Source organism: Staurois parvus, unplaced genomic scaffold, assembly GCF_062004578.1.
Source record: "Staurois parvus isolate SC_StPar_1 unplaced genomic scaffold, SC_StPar_1.0 ptg000298l, whole genome shotgun sequence".
NCBI classification, from domain to species: Eukaryota; Metazoa; Chordata; class Amphibia; order Anura; family Ranidae; genus Staurois; species Staurois parvus.
The window spans coordinates 2,044,008-2,068,243 of NW_028318094.1; the positions used below are offsets into that span (position 1 = coordinate 2,044,008).

Sequence of the window (24,236 nt, forward strand, 5' to 3'; positions counted from 1 at the left end):
ATCACTGTGTTCTTCCAGCAGCGACATCTCCCCGCACCCATGGTTGAAGGAAAGAGAATTTCATCATCTATAGCTTGCCTTACCTTACCAATATAAGCTTTTTAAATTGATACTCTTAATAATTTTTTTTTTATCATTAAGTCTTCATTATATTTTAAGCAATATACAAGGAAACAGTAGTTAGCGGGAACATTAGATGAATGAAAGTAGCATAATATACAAGCATGAAAGGAAACATTAATGTTAGCATAGCTATGGGGACATCAGGTCTTTAAGCACTGTAAATACTAGATAAACAGCAACAATCAGGAGTTATTGTAGTCCACTTTATTTTTTATGGATCTAAGTGGACCAAGGATGCCAAAGGAGGCAAAGTGCCTTATCTTCCCACTCCATTTTGCCAAGGTGCGTTCATATGAGTGGTGGATTTTGGTAAGGGTAATCACATCTGAGAGATTGGGAGCATATTGGGCTTTCCAGTTTTTGGCAATCGTGAGTCTGGCTGCCAAAGTATGTGCCTGACTATCATATGTAAACGGTGGGGTATATTTTCAATTCCTAGATTCAAGATTGCAAAATTTGAATCCTGTAATTTTTAGACATTAAGTGAAATATCTTTTTCCAGAAGCTTTCAATGCATTTGCAGCACCAGAACATAGAGTTGCAAGAAAAAGTATGTGAACCCCTTGGGATTACGTGGAGTTTTGCATGAATTGGGCATAAAATGTGCTCTGAACGTCATCTAAGTCACAACAATAGAAGAACACAGTCTGCTGAACATAATACTACACAAACATTAGATGTTGCCATGGTTTAATTGCACATAACATGTAAACATTCACAGTGCAGGGAGGAAAAAGTAAGTGAGGCCCTAGCGTAATGACTTCTCCCAGAGCTAATTGGAGCCAGGAGTGAGCCAACCTTGACTCCAATCAGTGTGATGATATTGGATGTGTTGCTGACAGCTGTCCTGCCCTTAAAAAACACACACCTGTTTTGGGTTTACTGGTTTCAAGAAGCACTGTCTGATGTGAACCATGCCTCGCAGAAAAGAGCTCTCAGAAGACCTACGATCAAGAATTGTTGACTTGCATGAAGCTGGAAAGGGTTACAAAAGTATCTCCAAAAGCCTTGATGTTCATGTGTCCACGGTAAGACAGACTGTCTACAAATGGAGAAAGTTTAGCACTGTTGCTACTCTCCCTAGGCGTGTCAGCTAAAGACCTACAGAAATCTCTGGCACATGCTAACATTTTTGTTGACACATCTACAATAAGGAAAACATTAAACAAGAATGAAGTACATGGGAGGACACCACGGAGGAAGCCATTGCTGTCCAAAAAGAATATTGCAGCACGTTTGAAGTTTGCAAAAGAGCACCTGGATGTTCCACATCACTACTGGCAAAATATACTGTGGACAGATGAAACCAAGATTGAGTTGTTTGGGAAGAACACACAACGCTATCTGTGGAGAAAAAAAGGCACAGCACACCAACATCAAAACCTCATCCCCACTGTAAAACATGGCGGAGGGAGCATCATGGTTTGGGGCTGCTTTGCTGCCTCAGGGCCTGGACGGATTGTTGTCATTGATGGGAAAATGAATTCCAGAGTTTATCAAGACATTTTGCAGGAAAACGTACGACCATCTGTCCGCCAACTGAAGCTCCGCAGAGGATGGGTGATGCAATAGGACAATGACCCAAAGCATACAAGTAATTCAACAAAAATGGCTGCAACAGCACAGAATACGCCTTCTGGAGTGGCCCAGTCAGAGTCCTGACCTCAACCCGATTGAAATGCTGTGGCATGACCTTAAGAGAGCGATTCACCCCAGACATCCCAAGAATATTGCTACACTGAAACAGTTTTGTGAAGAGGAGTGGTCCAAAATGACTCCAGATCGTTGTGCAGGTCTGATCTGCAACTACAGGAAACGTTTGGTTGAGGTTATTGCTGCCAAAGGAGGGTCAACCAGTTATTAAGTCCAAAGGTTCACATACTTTTTCCTCCCTGCACTGTGAATGTTTACATGTTATGTGCAATTAAACCATGGCAACATCTAATGTTTGTGTAGTATTATGTTCAGCAGACTGTGTTCTTCTATTGTTGTGACTTAGATGACGTTCAGAGCACATTTTATGCCCAATTCATGCAAAACTCCACGTAATCCCAAGGGGTTCACATACTTTTCTTGCAACTGTATGTATGGGGTTGCCAGTTTGACCACAACCTCTCCAACAGAGAGGGTGAGATGTGCAGATGAGATTTTGGCTAAGCGTAGAGGTGTGAAATACCAGCAAAGTGCAATTTTTTGGGTTAACTCCCAATGTTGTATACAATTTGTCGCTTTGTAAATAGACCTCAAGGCAGTACTCCACTGAGAAGTGGAGAAAGAGGAATTTAAGTCCTCCTCCCATTGTTTAAATGGTTTACATTTATGGAAGATCAATTTCTCTTGCAGTAAATTGTAAATAAGAGAAATTCCTTTGCGTTTAGAAGTAGGTGAGAGATAAAAGTCTAGTAGCTGTTTAGGCATCTTTATAGCAGGGGGTGGGGAATACTTAAGAAGATGTTGAATTCTATAACATGTATAGTGGTCATGAGACGTTAGTCCAAATCTCAACTTCAATTTCTCCAGATCAAGGAGTTTGCCATCACTTAATATATCACTAAGTAACCGGATATAAAATTTAATGGTATAAGATAATGTAAAGCTTCAATGGGAAAACACACTGGGGTATCAAGGCACTTTGCATGAGGACTAGTGTGCAGGGCTCTCCATGCCAGCAGCCTGGCCCTTAATGGGTGGGGACAAACCTTTCAAAGGAAAGGGGAGCCATAGATCTGCTATCAACAAGGTGTTACGAGAAGGGTTCTTTCAATTTCTACCCAAGGAAGAGGATTTACTGGGTTAATCCAATGTTTAAGCTGGTCTAGGTGTGTTGCTAAATAATAATCCTTAAAGTTCACTAGTCCCATGCCACCAGCATTCCTATGTTTAAGTAGAAGAGAGTGCGAGCATCTCGCTCTCTTGCCTTGCCATACAAACTTTTTAAGCATATTGTTGAGTATGAGTAGCTGTTTTGCTGAGAAGGGGATTGCTAAAGTTCTGAAAAGATAGAGTATTTGGGGGAGAATTAGCATCTTAAAAGATGCAAGGTGCCCCGACCATGATAATTCAAATTGACAATTGAGCTAGTTCCTGGGTTAGCTTTTTATGCAGAGTGTCTAAGTTGTGTGCAGCCAATTGAGATGTGCGAGGAGTGAGTTTAATGCCCAGATAAGGAACACCATGAGAGCTCCAGGAGAAAGGGAATGATTTTTGCAAAGATTGTTTTTGAGTTTTAGGGACACTAAGTTCTAGAATTAAAGATTTAGAGCAGTTCACCTTGTAATAGGAGATGGCACTGAACCATAAAAGTAGTTGGTGGGCATGGTGTAGGGAATTGTTAGGAAATGTTAGCAATAAGATAATATTGTCTACAAATTGATGAATTGTATGGGCGGTTTGGCCTATTTGGAACCCTTTCATCAGAGGGTGGGAGCGTACTGCTTCAGCTAAGGGTTCAATTAAAAGGTTGAATATAGAGGGAGAGAGGGGGCATCCTTGGTGGGTGCCATTAGTAATGTCAAAGTTTTTGGATAGAAGATTAGATGTGAAGACCTGGGCAGATGGGCAGGAGTATAAGGCCATGATGGCCGAAAATATGAGCCCTTGAAAACCAAATTTTTTCAACACTTTTTACATATAGCCCCAGTGTATACTGTGGAAAGCCTTCTCTGCGTCCAAACAAAGGAGCAGAGAGGGAGTTCAACTGGACCCAGTGTGGTGCAGGAGATTAACAATCCACCTAGTGGCATTTGAGGCCTGTCTACCCCTAGTAAACCCATATTGGTCAGGATTGATCAACTCCGATAGGTTAGAAACAAACGCCCTGCTATAAGTTTTGCATACATTTTGAAATCAGAATTAAGCAGAGATGTAGGTCTAAAGTTAGCAGGGTTTGTTGGATCTTTACCAGGTTTAGGTATAGTAACAACATACGCCTTCAGCATCTCGGGGAAAGGATGCCTTTGCAAAAGCTAGTTGAAAGATATTTTGCATATGAGGTGCCAATTGTTCTGTAAATAATTTATAATAGTCGTTTGTGAAACCATCAGGGCCAGGGGCTTTCCCAGCCAGAAAGGAATCTATAATTTTAGTGATTTCATTAGCTATAATTGGGGCATCAAGTTTAGAGAGATGATCAGTAGAGAGATTTGGGAGCTGAAGCCGAGCTAAGAAACTGTTGATATCTTGAGGGGTAGGTTGTGGAGTGTGATGTTCATCTTTAAGGTTGTATAAGGAGCTGTAGTAGTCCATGAAGGAGTTAGCAATATCTTGGGGATTGATTATCTTGGAAGTGGTGACAGGGTAAATAAGGTGCGATATTTTCATTTTGGACCGGTGGGCTTTCAGTCTATGTGCAAGTAATTTACTTGCACGATTTCCACTAGCATAGTGTTCAAATTGTTCAAATAAGATACAGTTGCAAGAAAAAGTATGTGAACCCCTTGGGATTACGTGGAGTTTTGCATGAATTGGGCATAAAATGTGCTCTGAACGTCATCTAAGTCACAACAATAGAAGAACACAGTCTGCTGAACATAATACTACACAAACATTAGAAGTTGCCATGGTTTAATTGCACATAACATGTAAACATTCACAGTGCAGACAGGAAAAAGTATGTGAGGCCCTAGCTTAGTGACTTCTCCCAGAGCTAATTGGAGCCAGGAGTGAGCCAGCCTTGAATCCAATCAGTGTGATGATATTTGATGTGTTGCTGACAGCTGTCCTGCCCTTAAAAAACCTGTTTTGGGTTTACTGGTTTCAAGAAGCACTGTCTGATGTGAACCATGCCTCGCAGAAAAGAGCTCTCAGAAGACCTACGATCAAGAATTGTTGACTTGCATGAAGCTGGAAAGGGTTACAAAAGTATCTCCAAAAGCCTTGATGTTCATGTGTCCACGGTAAGACAGATTGTCTACAAATGGAGAAAGTTTAGCACTGTTGCTACTCTCCCTAGGCGTGGTCGTCCTGTAAAAATGACTGCAAGAGCACAGCGCAGAATGCTGCATGAGGTAAAAAGAATCCCAGAGTGTCAGCTAAAGACCTACAGAAATCTCTGGCACATGCTAACATTTTTGTTGACACATCTACAATAAGGAAAACATTAAACAAGAATGGAGTACATGGGAGGACACCACGGAGGAAGCCATTGCTGTCCAAAAAGAATATTGCAGCACGTTTGAAGTTTGCAAAAGAGCTCCTGGATGTCCCACAGCACTACTGGCAAAATATACTGTGGACAGATGAAACCAAGATTGAGTTGTTTGGGAAGAACACACAACACTATGTGTGGAGAAAAAAAGGCACAACACACCAACATCAAAACCTCATCCCCACTGTAAAACATGGCGGAGGGAGCATCATGGTTTGGGGCTGCTTTGCTGCCTCAGGGCCTGCACGGATTGTTGTCATTGATGGGAAAATGAATTCCAGAGTTTATCAAGACATTTTGCAGGAAAACGTACCACCATCTGTCCGCCAACTGAAGCTCCGCAGAGGATGGGTGATGCAATAGGACAATGACCCAAAGCATACAAGTAATTCAACAAAAATGGCTGCAACAGCACAGAATACGCCTTCTGGAGTGGCCCAGTCAGAGTCCTGACCTCAACCCGATTGAAATGCTGTGGCATGACCTTAAGAGAGCGATTCACCCCAGACATCCCAAGAATATTGCTACACTGAAACAGTTTTGTGAAGAGGAGTGGTCCAAAATGACTCCAGATCGTTGTGCAGGTCTGATCTGCAACTACAGGAAACGTTTGGTTGAGGTTATTGCTGCCAAAGGAGGGTCAACCAGTTATTAAGTCCAAAGGTTCACATACTTTTTCCTCCCTGCACTGTGAATGTTTACATGTTATGTGCAATTAAACCATGGCAACATCTAATGTTTGTGTAGTATTATGTTCAGCAGACTGTGTTCTTCTATTGTTGTGACTTAGATGACGTTCAGAGCACATTTTATGCCCAATTCATGCAAAACTCCACGTAATCCCACGGGGTTCACATACTTTTTCTTGAAACTGTACCTCACAGTTGTAGTCTGAGTTTAAGAAGGGTAGATGAATGCGAGGGATCACGTTGGGTTTTATTAGGTGACTTCAGTTTGTGAATTTCTAATAGTTTTGCATCTAGGCGCTGAGAATGGGTTTTTTTTTAGCACAGACTTGAAGGATAATTCCTCTCAATAACACTTTATGAGCATTCCATAATATAAAGGGATCTCCATTGGGGGGTAGCATTAATTTCAAAATACTCCCTGAGATGTTGAATCAGAAATGAAACATTAGAAGGTTCACTAATAAGCTTGGAATTACAACACCAAAGGCGCACAGGTGCGTAGGCATCTTTTTCCTCCACAGAGGTGGAGATGGCAGTATGGTCCGACCAGGTAATGTCTGCTATAGAAGAAGAGGATGTTTGTTGGAGCAGCCATTTATCGACCAAAAAGTGGTCAATAAGGGCACAGATGGTATGTCTGGCAGAAAAGAAGGTGAAGTCTTTCTTCGCTCTGTGAGGGAGGTGCCAAACATCATACAGGTCTTCAGAGTGAAGAAGTGGGCCAAGAGTAGGAATTGACCGTTTGAGTGGTTTTGATGAGTCCATCATCAGATCTGCTAAGGCATTGAAATCTCCACAAATCAGTAGGTGGCCTTATGAATTTTACATAAAGTCTTACGGAGAAAACAGATAGGATAGGAATTTGGAGCATATATGTTGACCAGGGTGAAGGGTTGTATGTTGATGTCACATGTGAGTATGATGAATCTGCCAAGAGGGTCCAGGATGTCATCTTTGAGCTGGAAGGCAAGAGAGTTCTTTATACCTATAAGCACTCTCTTTTTTAACATGAGGCAGATGCTAAAAAAACATGCAGGTAATCCTTATGAGAGCACCTGAGAGTATGTGTGGCATGGAAATGAGACTCTTGGACGCAAAAGATATCTGCTTGGAGTTTGGAGGCTTCTTTCCACATTGACGCCAATCAGCACTGTCCAGACAGAGGTCAGGGGATTTCCATCCTCTTAGAGCAGAACAAAAACTCCTCCTACAACCTTTAGCTAGTGATGGGCTGGATACTGATAGAAGTCACAAGATTGCTCTAACTTCTGATGAGAAAAGGTATTTAGCAGTTTATATTTACTAAAATAACTGCACTTTCATGTTGTGTGTACTGTGGGAGACCAGATATAGTGGATGCAGGGTCCGGGGTTTAGTAACACTTTAATTGAGACAGTGCTCATCCTGTTCCTCCTTGCACAAAGGAGCAGATACCGGTCCTACTGATGGGTTAAGGACCTTCTACAGCCCTGTCCAGCTCTCCTACAGTAACTGCTTGTCTCCTGGAATCTCCTCCATGCTCTTTAGACTGTCCTGGGAGACACAGCAAACCTTCTGACAATGGCACATATTGATGTGCCATCCTGGAGGAGTTAGACTGCCTGTGCAACCTCTGTAGGGTCCAAGTATCACCTCATGCTACCAGTAGTGACACTGACCCTAGCCAAATGCAAAACTAGTGAAAAATAGTCAGAAAAGATGAGTAGGACAATACATTTCATTGTCCTCCACCTGTAAAACCATTCCTGTTTTGGGAACCGTCTCATTGTTGCCCATCTAGTGCACATGTTGTTAATTTCATTAACACCAAAGCAACTGAAACTAATTAACAACCCCCTCTGCTACTTAACTATGTAGTTACATAGTTCGGTTGAATAAAGACATCAGTCCATCCAGTTCAACCTGGGTAGTGTGTGTATATACAGTATTTATGTCTCTAGCAGTTCCCATATCCCTGTAAAATAGGGGAATTCCTCGGGGTCCCCCCCAGGTCACCAGAACTAGTGTCCCTATTGGAAGATTTCCCCTCAATTACTTTTCTGGGGACAACCCAAAATGTAGGATTTTCTTTCACTTTCTAGATAATGGCAAACAGGACAAATAGTGAGGGTAAAACTGCCTAAAAGGGGCACAGATGGCAATAAAAACTGACAGGTGTTCTCATCCCTCTCTGCTCTATCCAGAATTAAAACAAGTTTTGCCTTTAGTTATAGTTTAACCTTTTTTGGTCCCAGAATGGGTATCCTTATTTTGTTCACTGTTCCATTCTCTCAGACAGGTTTAATTTGATTTTAGAAAAATAAGCCTCTCTAATTGATAATGATCACTAGACGAGAAGTATTGTATTCAATGTGTCGCCTTTTGAGGGGACCATGGTATAGGGCTTGTTCACACAAGATGCTTACTGTTGCATTATTCGGCCTTTTTCAGCACCAGCAAAATACAGATATCAGAGACTAACTTTTTATGAGAATCCCTTCACACCAATGCAGTGCATTGCAGCTCATTGACAAAAAGATCCTGCAATCTATGTTTCTGGTGTATTGACTTGGATTGTGCACTCTGGAACCAATCCAGATTGAGTCTCTCAGTTCAATGGACTTATAAAGCTTGTCATTTCAACACTAAACACATGCATGCTGGTATGAATGAATTAAATATGGATGCTTATGTGTACATTCTGTACATACTTACAAGGCCACACTCTCAGGGTTGCCAACCGTCAGTAAATGTACTGACAGTTTGTAATAATCAGCGATTTTTATAGCTGTCAGTAAATGTCTCTTAGAGAAATGTTATGTCAGTAACAATCAGTTTTTTCAGGTAGGTTAGGGTTGAAGAATCCCTTGACAGCTTGACACAGCACTTGCAGCCACTTATCCAGGCAGAGTTTGGAGCCAGCTGGGATTATTTTTAAATGGAAGCAGGCTGGAGCTGGCGGCAGAAGGAGCAGGCGGTTGCATTTGCCGAGTCTGCTCCTTTAGTTCCAGCTGCGGAGGGATCTCAGCTGTGCTCCACCTGCTGCCTCTCTGCATAGACAGGTAGTTGGAACCTGGTGCTTGCCTGGTGGCTACAGCGCCTGAACCTGAGTGTCCATGGCTGTACAGATACACTACACTGTCCTGAGTAACCTATCCTGCTCTTTTGCAGTCACAGTTCTCTATCAGGTACTATCAAGGAGGGGGAGGGGCTGGGAGTAGAGAACTATACTGGGGGAGGGGGAAATTTGGGGGAAAAGGGGGCTGTACTCTGTATGCAGGGCACCACTGAACCCTGCACTCCATATGCAGTGCAACCCTAAACCCTGCACTCTGTATGCAGCACACACTTGAACCCTGCACTCTGTATGCAGCACACACTTGAACCCTGCACTCTGTATGTAGCAAACACTTGAACCCTGCACTCTGTATGCAGTGCACAATTTAAACCTGCACTCTGTATGTAGCACACCCCTGAATCCTGCACTCTGTATGCAGCGCACCCCTGAATCCTGCACTTTGTATGCAGTGCACCCCTGAATCTTGCACTCTGTAAGCAGTGCACCCCTGAACTCGGCACTCTGTATGTATCACACACTTGAACCCTGCACTCTGTATGTAGCACACACTTGAACCCTGCACTCTGTATGTAGCACACACTTGAACCCTGCACTCTGTATGTAGCACACACTTGAACCCTGCACTCTGTATGTATCACACACTTGAACCCTGCACACTGTATGCAGCACACCCCTGAAACCTGCACTCTGTATGTAGAAAACACTTGAACCCTGCACTCTGTATGCAGCGCACAATTTAAACCTGCACTCTGTATGCAGTGCACCCCTGAATCCTGCACTTTTTATGCAGTGCACCCCTGATTCCTGCACTCTGTATGCAGCGCACCCCTGAACCCGGCACTCTGTATGTAACGCACACTTGAACACTGCACTCTATATGTATCACACACTTGAAACCTGCACTCTGTATGTAGCAAACACTTGAACCCTGCACTCTGTATGTAGCAAACACTTGAACCCTGCACTCTGTATGTAGTGCAACCCTAAATCCTGAACTCTGTATACAGTGCACCCCTGGACCCTGCACTCTGTATGCAGCACACCCCTGAACCCTGCATTCTGTATTTAGCACACACTTGAATCTGGCCCTCTGTATGTAGCGCACATTTTAAAGCTGCACTCTGTATATGTAGTGCACACATGAACCCTGCACTTTGTACTTAACGCACTCTCCCGTTATTTAATGCCACTTTAAGTCCCTCCCACTGTTAGAGCGGGAGGTAATACTGCTGCCTCCTGAATGTGTTTTTTTTCCCAGCTGAATAGGAATTTTGCATTGAAATTTTGTGTCACAAGCGCAAGCTAAGCATTTGGCTGGGGGCTGCTGTGCAACCCCATTGAGCTCAACAGGCCAGTTTGACAGACAATACCACCTATGAAACTTGATATCGCGTGTTAAAATGACCGCACTATGAAGCTAAGCATCAAGGCCTTGGCAATGTGTACTCACCCAAGAAGCTGCTATGTTCATTTACAGCAGGGGTCTCCACACTTTATAAACAAAGGGCCAGTTTACTAGCTTCAGACTTTAGTGGTGCCGAACCATGGCCAGTGGGAGTAGTAAATGTCCTGACATCAGTGGAACAAACAATGTCCCATCTTTAGTATTAAGGGAATCATTAGTTCCCTATTGTTGATGTCAGTGGAATAGTGTTCCATCATTGGTGTCAGTGGGAGGAATAGCGGCCCATCATTGGTGTCAGTGGGAGGAATAGTGCCCCATCAATGGCGTCAGTGGGAGGAATAGTACCGCGTCATTGTTGTCAATGGAAGGATTAGTGCCCTATCGTTGGTGTCAGTGGGAAGAATAGAGCCCCATCGTTAGTGTCAGTGGGAGGAATAGTACCCCATCATTGCTGTCAGTGGAAGGATTAGTGCCCTATCATTGGTGTCAGTGGGAAGAATAGCGCCCCATCGTTGGTGTCAGTGGGAAGAATAGCACCCCATCGTTAGTGTCAGTGGGAGGAATAGTACCCCATCATTACTGTCAGTGGAAGGATTAGTGCCCTGTCATTGGTGTCAGTGGGAGGAATAGTGCCCCTTCCTTGGTGTCAGTGGGAGGAATAGTGCCCCATCATTACTGTCAGTGGAAGGATTAGTGCCCTGTCATTGGTGTCAGTGGGAGGAATAGTGCCCCTTCCTTGGTGTCAGTGGGAGGAATAGTGCCCCATCATTGGTGTCCTTGGGAAGAATAGTGTCCCATTGTTGATGTCAGTGGAAGGATTAACACCCCATTGTTGGTGTCAGTGCAGAAATTATTGCCCCATTGCTAGTGTCAATGGGAGGATTAGTGCCCCAAGGGCCGGACAAAGGCAAACAATGGGCTGCAGTTTGGAGACCACTGATTTAGAAGTAGGTGGTTAGGGAGTGGTTCCATTTAATCGTCTTCTTTTTGGCCGCTCCCATGATTAGAAGCAATCTGGTCATGCCCATTGCTCTCTTTGGCATACATACCAGAACTTGTTTTTCAACTGTATCCTAGCAGGGTGCCTGATAATTTATCATGCTGCCTTGACTTGTGTAAGCCAGGCCACGGCTGTCATGGGTACTGTCAGTGTTTAGAGATTGTGTTTATTCTGTTTAAATATTGATTGTTTTAGTTTCTAATAGTTCTGTCATTTTTTTCAGGTTGTCAGTAAAAAAAGTGCTCTGTCAGAAAATTTCCATGTTCTGTCAGTACAAAAAGTTGCTGGAGGTTGGCAACCCTGCTCACTGTTTGGGGGTACACGTGCCTCTGAGGCTTCTTAAACCACCTAGTTGGAGCTGAAGGATGGTTTAGGACCCAGAGCAAGCCTCAAGCTAAAATAGACTGCTGGGGCTACTTGGAAAGCAGAGCTGTAAATGATAGGACTTTATAAATCCCTTACAGCAGGGGTAGGCAACCTGCGGCTCTCCAGCAGTTGCAGGACTACAGGTTCCATCATACCTCTGCAAGTCATAGCTGTAACTGTCAGTTTTGTAATGTTGCAATGCCTCATGGGAAATGTAGTTTCACAACAGCTAGAGAGCCGCAGGTTGCCTACCCCTGCCTTACAGTATAGCTTAACCACTTCAATTCCGGACACTTTCACCCACTTCAATTCTGGACACTTTCACCCACTTCAATTCTGGACACTTTCACCCACTTCATTTCCGGACACTTTCACCCACTTCAATTCCGGACACTTTCACCCACTTCAATTCCGGACACTTTCACCCACTTCAATTCCGGACACTTTCACCCACTTCATGTCTGGGCACTTTCACCCACTTCATGTCCAGGCCAATTTTCAGCTTTGAAAATTTTGAAAAAAAAACCCCTTTTTTCTTAGTTTTTGTTATAAAATTTAGCAAATAAGTAAATTTTCTCCTTCACTGATATGTGCTAATGAGGCTGCAGTGATGGGCACTGATAGGCTGCACTGATGGACACTGATAGGTGGCACTGATGGGCACTGATGTGGAGGCACTGATGGTCATTGACAGGCATCACTGATGGGTACTGAAAGGCAGCACTGATAGGTGGCACTGACGGGCACTGATAGGCAGCACTGACTGGCAGCACTGATAGGTGACACTGAAAGGCAACTCAGATGGGCACTGATATGTGGCATTGATGTGGCACTGATGAGTACTGACAGCTGGCACTGATGGACACTGACAGGTGGCACAGCTGGGGCTACTCTGATCATCAGGGCACACTGATCATCAGTGCTCTGATGATCAGTGATTGGACACAGCTGATCACATGACCGAGCCAATATCTTCAGCTCTTTCTGTGGATTGGTGATCTGCTGTGTCCCGAGAGACACAGCACACCACCAATTTCCACGCTCAGGCAGCTGCGCATGCGCGGTTAGAATGGGTGTCATATGACGTCCTCCCAGAATGAGAGAACCGCCTTGCGTCCGTCATATTACTTTATGGTGGGCGGGAGGTGGTTAATGCATAAAGCTAAAAAAAACACTTATGCAGGCCATAAATGGGTTCGAATTCCGAACAAATTTTCATTAGAAAACTGGAAATTTTATGTGTCTTGCAATCCCATGGTGCCACCATTGATTTAGAAATTCAACCAGCCAAGCCTTTAGGGCTCATGTACGCTGCAGCTGCTAAACTGACGTTCAGGACCTGTTCAGCGTTTTTTTCAGCAGTCCCTGAACTCTCCTTTGTTTTCCTATGTGTCCATGTACACTGTCGTTTATAGGCAGTTGAGTTTACAGTCGTTTTTTGAACGCACCAAACTTGCGTTCAGGAGTAGATTTTACTGGCGTGTCAAACGCTCGTAAACGCGGTTAATTGCATTTATAAGCGTTTGCATTTATAAGCGTTTTTTAACTGTTCCTTATCCAGATGCTGTCCAGAGCCTTTTTTCATCATCAGAAATGCATGCAAAGTGTTTTCCATGTATTCAAATGGACCGGTACACCAGCGCAGTCAGTTCCAGGTTTCGCGTGAAGGAGAAAAAGGTAGAACGTGTACCGCATTATGATGGGATCCATAGTGAATACAACCAGAAAAGACAGGTCATCTCAACACATACTGCTCTCTCTATTCCTCTCAAAATGTCTGAAATCGTTAATTATTTCCTATTTTTCAGTGCATTCTGGGCATTTTGGAAGGTCTCCTGAGGTTATCTTTTAAAAACGCTTCTAAATGCAAACGCTTCTAAACGCGGTATGCAAATGCAGCTAAACTGACGTTTTTTAACCTACGTTTTCTAGCAGTCGGTTCCATCGTTCAGAAGAGTTTTCCAAACGCCCCGCGTACATGAGCCCTTAATTTCACCTTGTATTGCTACAGAAAAGAACTTTCGTGGCCAAGAATTTTCTTTTCATTCCAGGTCACAGCTCGTGCTCATTTCTTTTTCAATGACATTTCTCTCACGGTTCTTCTATCATTGACTAGAAATGTGTTTGTTTTTCAAAAAATGCCCATCATGCCCGATCACTGAAATTCAATGGCTGCGCAAAAATCAACCTTTGCTGTGGCCCACTAATGGTGCAAAATTTGAACAAAAATTCTTACAAAAGATTTTCGAAAGAAAATGAGTTTGGAATTTGACCCGTGTATGGCTGGCGTTAGACTTTAGGGCCACTTTAAGGCATGCTAAAGTGGCCTCTCAGTTGGTATTATTGTGTCATTTTAGCATGCCTCAAGTGCTTCTAAGAACTCCTTATGTGCCATTGCAGCTTGAAGGGCTATGTTTTCTTTTTGAGCCAAGGACATGAAGTGCAGTGGTTGTGGGTACTTGTATCTTACACAAGCTCCATGGCGTTGTGTGTTGTCAGTCAGACATGGTGATGGAAGGGGTTGTGTGGCGTTGTCAGGTGTGTTTATAGTGGACACTGTGAGGTGGGGGGCAGAGGTCATTCCTTTGTCCCATTTGCTGTATTGTTCCAGTTTTGGAGGGCCCTGGTCTGCTACTACTAATGGCTCAGCTTCTGGGCTCCTCATGTTGTTTGAGGCCAGCTGTTCCTCTCCAGTAGGTGGTAATACTGAGGAGGGCGTTCTGTTTTATGACCATGTATGTTCTCAGGCAAAGGGTTGCTTTAGCTTTAAGAAATCCTTTCTTCTCCTGTCAATCATCTCCGTCCCGTCATTCTGATTCGCCAGCGCGCCCTTTTCCCGCCTCTCTTTATATCCTTCCCGGGGTCTCCTGCACAGTTTCGCAGGGGCCCCCTTTCTTCACAACCACACTGCTTTAGTGTGGGAACCTCCACGCGCCAACCCGGCCCGGGCTCTCTTTGTGGGCAGCGAGCCTCCCTGTTAGCCTCGCCCTCCGCGATGTGATGTCTACTGCTATTGGTAGTCCTTCGCGACCTGTTCCGATTGCACCCCGCCTACGGAAACCCTTGTACACTCTTATTGGTTAATAGGCAGGTCGGTCACGCCGTTGTTCCGCCTTCCAGGCGCTGAAAGACGAATAGGCTTCCGAAATTTTGGGGATAATTGATGTGATTGGTCGGGGAGGCTTAGCAGGGTAGGTTGTAGGTCTGGTATATGTAGCCGGCAGCTGAGCACGCCGTTGCTTGTGCCGACGCTGTGTGAGGTAAATCGAGGCTGCTCAGGAACGTAGAGCCCGCCCCAAGCCGGATCTTTAGCAGGTATGTCGGTCTCCTGACTGCTCGGTACGGTGAAGGAAGGAGGACAGGCGTGGAGGGAGGAGTCTGGAGCGCGGGCCTCATTTTTATTCTCCTTGAGACGACTCGCGGTGCATCCTGCGGCCTACCTACCTGCCAGTCTCCGCCTCGCGGCGTGTATGTGGCCGGCCTGTATCCAGGAAGTCCTGTCCTCATAATGGCCGCCTTCACGTGTGAGCGGTGACCGAGTCTTCCCAATAGGGGAAAGGGGTGTTATAGGGGGCTCCATTGGGGGATACCAGACCGTGTCTTCATTGTGATTGATGGAGGGAGCACTGAGCCACCTCCTTCTGGTTAGTAGGGGGACTCTTCATCTGTATACTATTTATGGGGGGGGGGGGGACAACTTCATCTGTTTATGGGGGGGACAACTCTTCATCTGTTTACTGTTTATGGGGGGGACAACTCTTCATCTGTTTACTGTTTATGGGGGGGACAACTCTTCATCTGTTTACTGTTTATGGGGGGGACAACTCTTCATCTGTTTACTGTTTATGGGGGGGACAACTCTTCATCTGTTTACTGTTTATGGGGGGGACAACTCTTCATCTGTTTACGTTTATGGGGGGGACAACTCTTCATCTGTATACCTTTATGGGGGGGACAACTCTTCATCTGTATACCTTTATGGGGGGGACAACTCTTCATCTGTATACCTTTATGGGGGGGACAACTCTTCATCTGTATACCTTTATGGGGGGGGACAACTCTTCATCTGTATACCTTTATGGGGGGGACAACTCTTCATCTGTATACCTTTATGGGGGGGACAACTCTTCATCTGTATACCTTTATGGGGGGGACAACTCTTCATCTGTATACCTTTATGGGGGGGACAACTCTTCATCTGTATACCGTTATGGGGGGGGGGGGACAACTCTTCATCTGTATACCGTTATGGGGGGGGGGGGGACAATTCATCTGTATACCGTTATGGGGGGGGGGGGGACAATTCATCTGTATACCGTTATGGGGGGGGGGGACAACTCATCTGTATACCGTTATGGGGGGGGGGGACAACTCATCTGTATACCGTTATGGGGGGGGGGGGGACAATTCATCTGTATACCGTTATGGGGGGGGGGGGACAACTCTTCATCTGTATACCGTTATGGGGGGGGGGGGACAACTCTTCATCTGTATACCGTTATGGGGGGGGGGGACAACTCTTCATCTGTATACCGTTATGGGGGGGGGGGGGACAACTCTTCATCTGTATACCGTTATGGGGGGGGGGGGGACAACTCTTCATCTGTATACCGTTATGGGGGGGGGGGGGGGACAACTCTTCATCTGTATACCGTTATGGGGGGGGGGGGACGACAACTCTTCATCTGTATACCGTTATGGGGGGGGGGGGGACAACTCTTCATCTGTATACCGTTATGGGGGGGGGGGGGACGACAACTCTTCATCTGTATACCGTTATGGGGGGGGGGGGGACAACTCTTCATCTGTATACCGTTATGGGGGGGGGGGGGACGACAACTCTTCATCTGTATACCGTTATGGGGGGGGGGGACAACTCTTCATCTGTATACCGTTATGGGGGGGGGGGGGACAACTCTTCATCTGTATACCGTTATGGGGGGGGGGGGGACAACTCTTCATCTGTATACCGTTATGGGGGGGGGGGGACAACTCTTCATCTGTATACCGTTATGGGGGGGGGGGGACAACTCTTCATCTGTATACCGTTATGGGGGGGGGGGGACAACTCTTCATCTGTATACCGTTATGGGGGGGGGGGACAACTCTTCATCTGTATACCGTTATGGGGGGGGGGGACAACTCTTCATCTGTATACCGTTATGGGGGGGGGGGGACAACTCTTCATCTGTATACCGTTATGGGGGGGGGGGACAACTCTTCATCTGTATACCGTTATGGGGGGGGGGGGACAACTCTTCATCTGTTTACCGTTATGGGGGGGGGGGGGGCAACTCTTCATCTGTATACCGTTATGGGGGGGGGACAACTCTTCATCTGTATACCGTTATGGGGGGGGGGGACAACTCTTCATCTGTATACTGTTTATGCGGGGGGGGGGGGACAACTCTTCATCTGTATACTGTTTATGGGGGGACAATGTGGGGAGCAGAGTCCATTTTTCAGGATGAGATATGGGGGAGCACCCCTCTGAGGCCCCATTTACGCTTTCCGTTTTGCAAATGCGTGTGTTGTGTTTTTTCCTTCCGTATCAGTGTAGGTCCTACAAACACACACCCTTAAGAAGCTCCTGCATCTTTTTCTGGCCCGTTCATTGGCTGCGCTTGAGCCACCATTAATGGCGCCAAATGCTTTTTTGCGTGCTCCAGGAACACAGAGATGTGAATGTAACGCTGCTAATCAAACCTGCTCAATGATATGGATCATTAAATACATCTTATTCTCTGAAAGGCTGCTCAATCAAATAAAGAATCTATAATTTTCTTTGTATCTAAAGCTGGAATATTTCGATTTGGTAAGGGTTAGAACCCCTGTCACGTTCTTGATGTTTTTTCCCCTTTGAAGGAGAGTTGTTCTCTTCTTGGGGCCCATTCATACCCTGTATGTTGATGTTCAGTGTGATGGCTTCTCCCCTTCCTAAACACATGCACACCTGAGTTATTGTGTTAGGAAAATGCAGAAGTCCCTGTTCTTGCACATTAAGCAGCCTATTCAAATGCACATTAGCATCCTTTCAATGTGAATAGGAGGACTGCTTTCCTGCCACCCATACAAAAATAGCTGCAAGTAGGAATAAGGGCCACTTTACATCTGTGCATCGCATTAAACCCAACACAAGTTGCATGTGTTGTCATTCAATTTAAATAGCAATACTAGGAACTGCGGCATTGGAACATAGTGGCCTGTCTGATAATTGAGACAGTTTTGAGGGTTGAAAGTCTGTTGCTTTCATTGTGCTGTCTAAGGCTCCGTTCACATACAGGCGCTTTAAATTGTGGAAGGAATTGCCTTGTTTTCAAAATGCACTATTTAAAATGTGAAATCACGCATCAGTGTGTTCAGATGTCCTTCATTTCAATTGCCTTGTGTCAAAAAAGGCCCCGTGGTTTCAGGTGCCATTGAAATTAATGGCACCTGAACGTGCTGATGCGTGATTTCACATTGTCGCAGCACCTTTTGAAATCATGATTTCCCACCGCCTATGTCGGAATGAAACCTTAGTGCAACATGCATGTGAAAATGTGAACGGGCCCACCAAAAAATACTCCCTTGGTCCAAACTTGTGTCCAGGAGGTATAGTAATGTCACCTGTGGGACCATGGGTGTTTGGTTTTTTTTTTTTTTGGTTGTTTGTGGAAGGTCCACTTTACTGTGCATATGATAAATGGACCACCCTAATTTGAATGGCAACCAAAATTTCAGGACATACTGGAGGAACTTGTTCTGATGACATCCAGGAGGGGATATAGATCTGAGGCTTTGGGACAGGAAATGTGTAGATTTCTCTAACACAACACATGTAGCAAAAGTGAAATTGACAGCGTTTCTAGCATTTCTTACGCCATCTGAAATGAGGGAAAATGGCTATTTATGCCTTTCAACTTTAACATATACAAGTCCGTGTTGACGGCGGCCCCCCATCTAAAAGGTCACCTAATCAGATTGACTTTGATGTAGGGTACATTAATATGAAATCATTTTATAATTGGTCCTTATTTAAAGTGATCGTAAACCAAAAATTTTATATTGTAGCATACCAATCCTTAGCTATGGTGGCTGAATTTTTTTAGGGGCTTTTTTGCCTGGTGAGTTGGCCAGTGAGGCAGGCCTTAGACGGGGCAAAAACCGGGCGGCTTTTAAAAAATAAAACGGAAAATCGGTCGTTCAATCTGACGTTACCACCATTGGTAAAAAAAATTGGCTGATTTTCGCCCTGTCTACGGTCGGCAAATATAATAGCGGTGTCCCTACAGAGAGCTCCGCTATTGTATTTGACATTTAAAAGTATAGCCAAGTTGCTACATTATGCATTTCTGATACAGATGTTTTTATTCGGATACAGATAGATACAATGTTGCAACCGCAATACTTTTAAATGTCAAACATAATAGCGGAGCTCTCTGCAGGGACACTCTGCTATTATTTTTGACATTTAAAAGTATTGCGGTTGCAACATTGTATCTATTTTGTATCCGAATAGAAATATCTGTATCCGAAATGGGTACAAATAGATATAGATGTTCTTCTTTTTTTTTTCTTGCAGGTCACGGCTCATGCGCATTTTTTTTTTTTTTTTAATCGGTAAAAAGATCGGTCGATTTGCCCATCATTGTTGTGAAAATCGGCTGTTTTTTTCCCAACATGACCGATTAAAAAAAAATGTGTCAAAATCATGAAAAACAGCCGACAAATTCACCCACTAACGATCCGAAAATTGGCCGATTATTCTGTGGATGAATTTTCGACCCATCTGAGACCTGCTTTACACACACCTGGTATGAGTGCCCCCACTTTGGGTGAAGGAGCACAGGGGCACATATTTGGGCAGAAAAAGTGTTAATTTCGGGTTAGGGCAGTGTTGGATGTACTAGCAGTTTTAGATACATTAACAGATTGAAGACAAACTCCACACTTTGTAATCTGTTACAGTAAACCGTGGTGTGTGGGTTTTTTTTTTTTTTTTTTTTGTACGCACCCATGTTAGTTTCTCAACATTTTTAGCTATTATATCTGCAGGACAGCTTGTTCTGTTGAAAAACACTTACTAGCAAGATCACCAGGTGAAAATGAGAGCCTAGAAAAGAACACTAATGCAGCCAGCACATCTGAGAATTGCTGAGCTGTAATGTTTACTTCTAACTTTAAAGAAAAACTCTGGGCTGGACAAAAAAATCACCCATTAGTACTCCTCCCCTACAGAATACACTAAACAGTTAAATTTTGAAAATCCTTACCATTTAGGAGAAAAGTCTAAATACATTTTCATGACCTTACCTCTGTAATTCAAATAACAGCATCTGCTCTGCCAAGAAAGAGGTGTAACAGCAGGGAATACATCAGATCCTCTTAACTCTACAGTAAAAGTAAACAACAGTTCCCATCAACCACAGGGAATTGTAGTGAATGTGGATGGATACACTAGGCCTGTACATGGTGAATGTGTCTGAGTCTCGGTGCACCCACCACTGCAAGTGGGGCTGAATTTCATCACTGCTTCCTGGAGGAAGAACTACAGAAGGGATGTGCCAGGACCAGTGACTGGGGGAATAGGAGGCATTGCAGCCACTGGTCTTGCATGCATGCAAACAAAGAAAATTAACAGTTTAATTCGAAAATGAATAGGCTATTTCAGAGCAACTACTGTGTGAACCAGAATATGGATGATATATCCAGTGAAGGTAGGAAATCTGAACAAGGACATGTAAAGAAGTTTATGCCCCAATTTCTACTTTTATATCACTTAAAGTGGTAGCAAACCCTGCAAAACCCCCCAAACTTCTCCTTGTAAGTTAAGAGCACATTATGAAAGGTCTGAAAATGAAGTCCTTCAGCCGAGTGCTGTCATGACTCCCGAGGCTTCCATCTTCACCTGGTCTTTCCGTGTTCACGAGCCGTTTGGCCTAGTTGTGATGATGTCTCTGCTGCAGAACGGCTCTCAATGGACAGCACAGCAATGCATGCACCAGTGACGACATGGGCACTGCAGCTGTAAATATCACCTAAACCGTGCATGTATAGGGGATATGTAAGGTATATTCAGGTAAACCTTTATTAAAAAAAAAAAATCGGGTTTACTTCCACTTTAAGTCAGAACTAAGCCTCCTGTACAACTAAGGATGCTGGCATCTTAGCCTCTGGTTGATCTGCAGTTGTCATGGTGTACGTTGATCGGCGATGACACCAGCCATTTGATGGCTTGACAGGTTGGTAGATGGCTACGCATACTAGTAACTACAGGGATGTTCAATTCCTATTACCTAACACATGTACTTCCAGGTGCCAGGCAACAGGGCTCACCTGTCATTTGGAAGCATTCGGGCAACAGCACTGCCACCCGATTGCTTTTACACAGCTCAGGGAGCACAGGCGAGACAAGCAGGGTCTTTTAGACCCTGGATGTCTCAAAAAAAAAAAAAAAATCTGTCACCAAAAATCATCACATAGACTTTGTCCCATATGTGATGGTGTGGGGTTTTTTTTTATTGGTTACACCCAAACATATATAACCTCCCACCAAAATTTTACAAGGCTTCCCCACCCCCACATATGTACTTATGTACAAACGTAAAAGCATGTGCTGGGGCGCCTACGCATGAAGATCGCTGCACACGCCAGAATGAGAGCAATAATTCTAGCACCAGACCTCCTCCGTAACACTAAACTGATGACCTATTAGGGGCTTTGAAAGCATCACCTATAGAAAATATAGGGTTGCCATTTCACGAGCACATGCAAATTTAAGGTTTGACATGTTGAAAATCTATTTACTTGATGTACCTTCATCTTTTATATTTTACAAAAAAAAATTGTTAATTTTAGGGCACTAAAAGCAATAAATTATCCAATTGTATTTTTTATTGAAATTTTGCATTTTTCCTTTGTGACAATATCGTGTGACATAAACAATTTTAACTATTTTATTCTGCAGAGCAGGAGTCTCCAAAGTGTCGAAACACAGGGCCAATTTACTGCTCTTCAAACTTTAGGGGGGGCCGGAGTACAAAATGCCCTGGTATCAGTGGGAATAAAAAATTTACATTGGTGTCAGTGGGAGGAACCGTGCTCTATCGTGGGTGGAATAGTGCCCCATTGTTGGCGTCAGTGGAAGGAATGGTGCACTGAGGGCCAGATAAAGGAAAGCAAAGGGCCACATCTGGCACGCGGGCTGCAGTTTGGAGGCCCCTGCACTAGGGCCTCTAATTTCAGAAAATATATAATGTTTTGGAGTTTTGCGTAATCTTCAGGCCTTAAATGATTTTTCTAAACGTGTGCCATGTACCCCATACTCATTCACACGGGGGGGATCTGGGATTCCAGATTCCGATTATTCCCCCTGCCCGCAGACACCCACAGTCCAGGGTTTTGGGGAAATGGCCCTTCACCCTTGTTGAGGCAACCCCCCATGTTGAGGGCATGTGGTATGGTTCAGGAGGAGAAGGGGGGCCCCCTTTTCCTGACCTTAAGTCATGACTTTTTTAAATTTTGGTGTGGGGTTTCCCCTCAAAATCCAAACCAGATCCAAAGGGCCTGGTATGGATGGAGGGGGGGACCCCACGCAAGTTTTTGAAATGATTTATTTTTTACATTCAGCTGTCAGTGGGGAACCCCGCTGACAGGTGATGACTAAAAACTGATGTAAACTCCCCTGTTTTTTCTTTGAAAAAACATGATTGAACTGATGAAAGGACCCTAAAGCAGATACGGGTTTTTGTTAAAATTTATTTTTTTATCAGGGCAAGTAGATTGTCATTTGTGACACTGATTTTAGTCCCTGAACAAGTAGTTTTTTTGAAAATTTCCACAGCCCTGAACTAGCAGTTATCATTCTAGGTATTCAGAATCCGAATTAAACATCCACTGGGTACGGTTGGGGTCAGTAGGTTGGGGGGGGCCGCCAGTACCCCTGGATTTGAGCAGTGCTGGCTGAGCATTGGGAATGGAGAGAGCCTGCAGTGTCAAGTGACGGCCTGGAGGTGTTAGTATCCCTATGGGTTTGGGACTTCCCTGTGAGAGTGAGCATTAGTGGCGCTCCACCCAAAAGGGGAAGTTCTGCTTTAATGCTTTGTCCCCTGCTCCCCATTAATGATTGGCACCTTTGGGGGGGGGGGGGGGAGAGAGCAGGTAGCCGAATTTGACATGTTCCCACTTCCGCTGTGATTGCCTAGGCAATCTGAAGCGAAAGTTGCCCTTCCTCCCCGTAGTCTTTTGGGACACGTGACAGGTCCCAGAAGACCATGGGGCCATACACAAAGCGCAGCGGGCACCTGGCTGAAGCCGCAAGCTGTCACATCTAAAGATGCCAGCGAGAGAAGACGGCCGGTGAAACCAGAGGTGGTGAGGACACTGGTGGACCGTGGGACAGGTAAGTGGCTTTATTTTAAAAGCCAGCAGCTACCGTTTTTGTAGCTGCTGACTTTTTTTATTTTTTTTTTCAGCTGAAACTGCTTTAAGTCATGACTTTTCCCCTACACCCCCCCCCCCCCCCCCCCCTTTCTCCTGCACCTCACCTAATGGACTAGGCCTCTTGGCTGAGACCAGGGCAGTTTGTTACCAGGCTGCAATACCTGGCCATTCTATAACACTTAAGCATTTTACTCTCAATGTGTGGGGTTTTTTTTTTTCTCCATTTCATTCCATTTTCATGTGTACATTTTCAAGCTTTCCCTGAAGTCTAGGGGGAGAATGTGGCTATCGGGTTCCTTCCTTCCCTGCCCTGGGGGTCTGTCTTTGTGACAACCCTCACCCAAGACTTGGTAGATGGATTCAGCTAGCCACAAGGTGAGGTGTCCCTTTTTTTGTCTAGGTGGACCAGAGTTTCTTTGTCCCCGTCAGGAGCCTTTTGGATACTGGTGGACTTTGGGAGGGTTTGAGAAACCCTAGTTACTTAACAGAATTAGCATGCAGGCATCTAGAGGTGCCTCTTAGTTATTGTACCACTTAGGCTTTGTTTGCAGCAGGTGCAGTCTGCATTTTTAAACACAGTATGAATGCATAGGCAACAAAAATGAATGTATTCCAATAAGCCAAGTTTACACTATTGTATTGCTTTTATGTGCGTTAAAAAAAAAAACCCTGCATTTTCTGCCCTAGTACCCACATAAATGCACCGTGAACGTGTGTAAAATCAACTTGGTAAAAAAAATTTGAAATTTATGAGAAAATAATTCCTGCAAACGCATGTAAATGCACTGAAAACAGGTGGTGTAATGCGCCCTTAGTGACAGGGTTTGTTAATGTCTGCATTGGGCAGAAATGGGTTCATGCTGCACAGTCGTGCACTTCTGGATTCAAAACTTACCAGGATGATGCAGGAGATCATGTGATCCTTTTGCAGTATTTAAATGTTAACTCATAGTATTACAGTTTTTTGTTTCTTTTTAAAAGACCACTATATCTGAGCACCGTAAACTGAAAACTCCATGTAATAT

At 44.5% G+C, this 24,236-nt stretch overlaps 1 protein-coding gene across 2 annotated transcripts in view; it reads left to right on the plus strand.

The window, feature by feature from the left end:
- G3BP1 (G3BP stress granule assembly factor 1) overlaps nt 1-24,236 on the plus strand; it is a 75,965-nt gene that overhangs the window by 23,745 nt on the left and 27,984 nt on the right. Inside the window, exon 1 of one of the 2 annotated variants that reach the window (XM_089682803.1) lies at nt 14,948-15,102. The exons of the other annotated variant lie outside the window; for it this stretch is intronic. The gene's annotated coding sequence lies outside the window, so the exon portion shown is untranslated. Of the gene's footprint in view, nt 1-14,947; nt 15,103-24,236 lie in introns of those variants that run through there. 2 annotated transcript variants of the gene reach the window in all.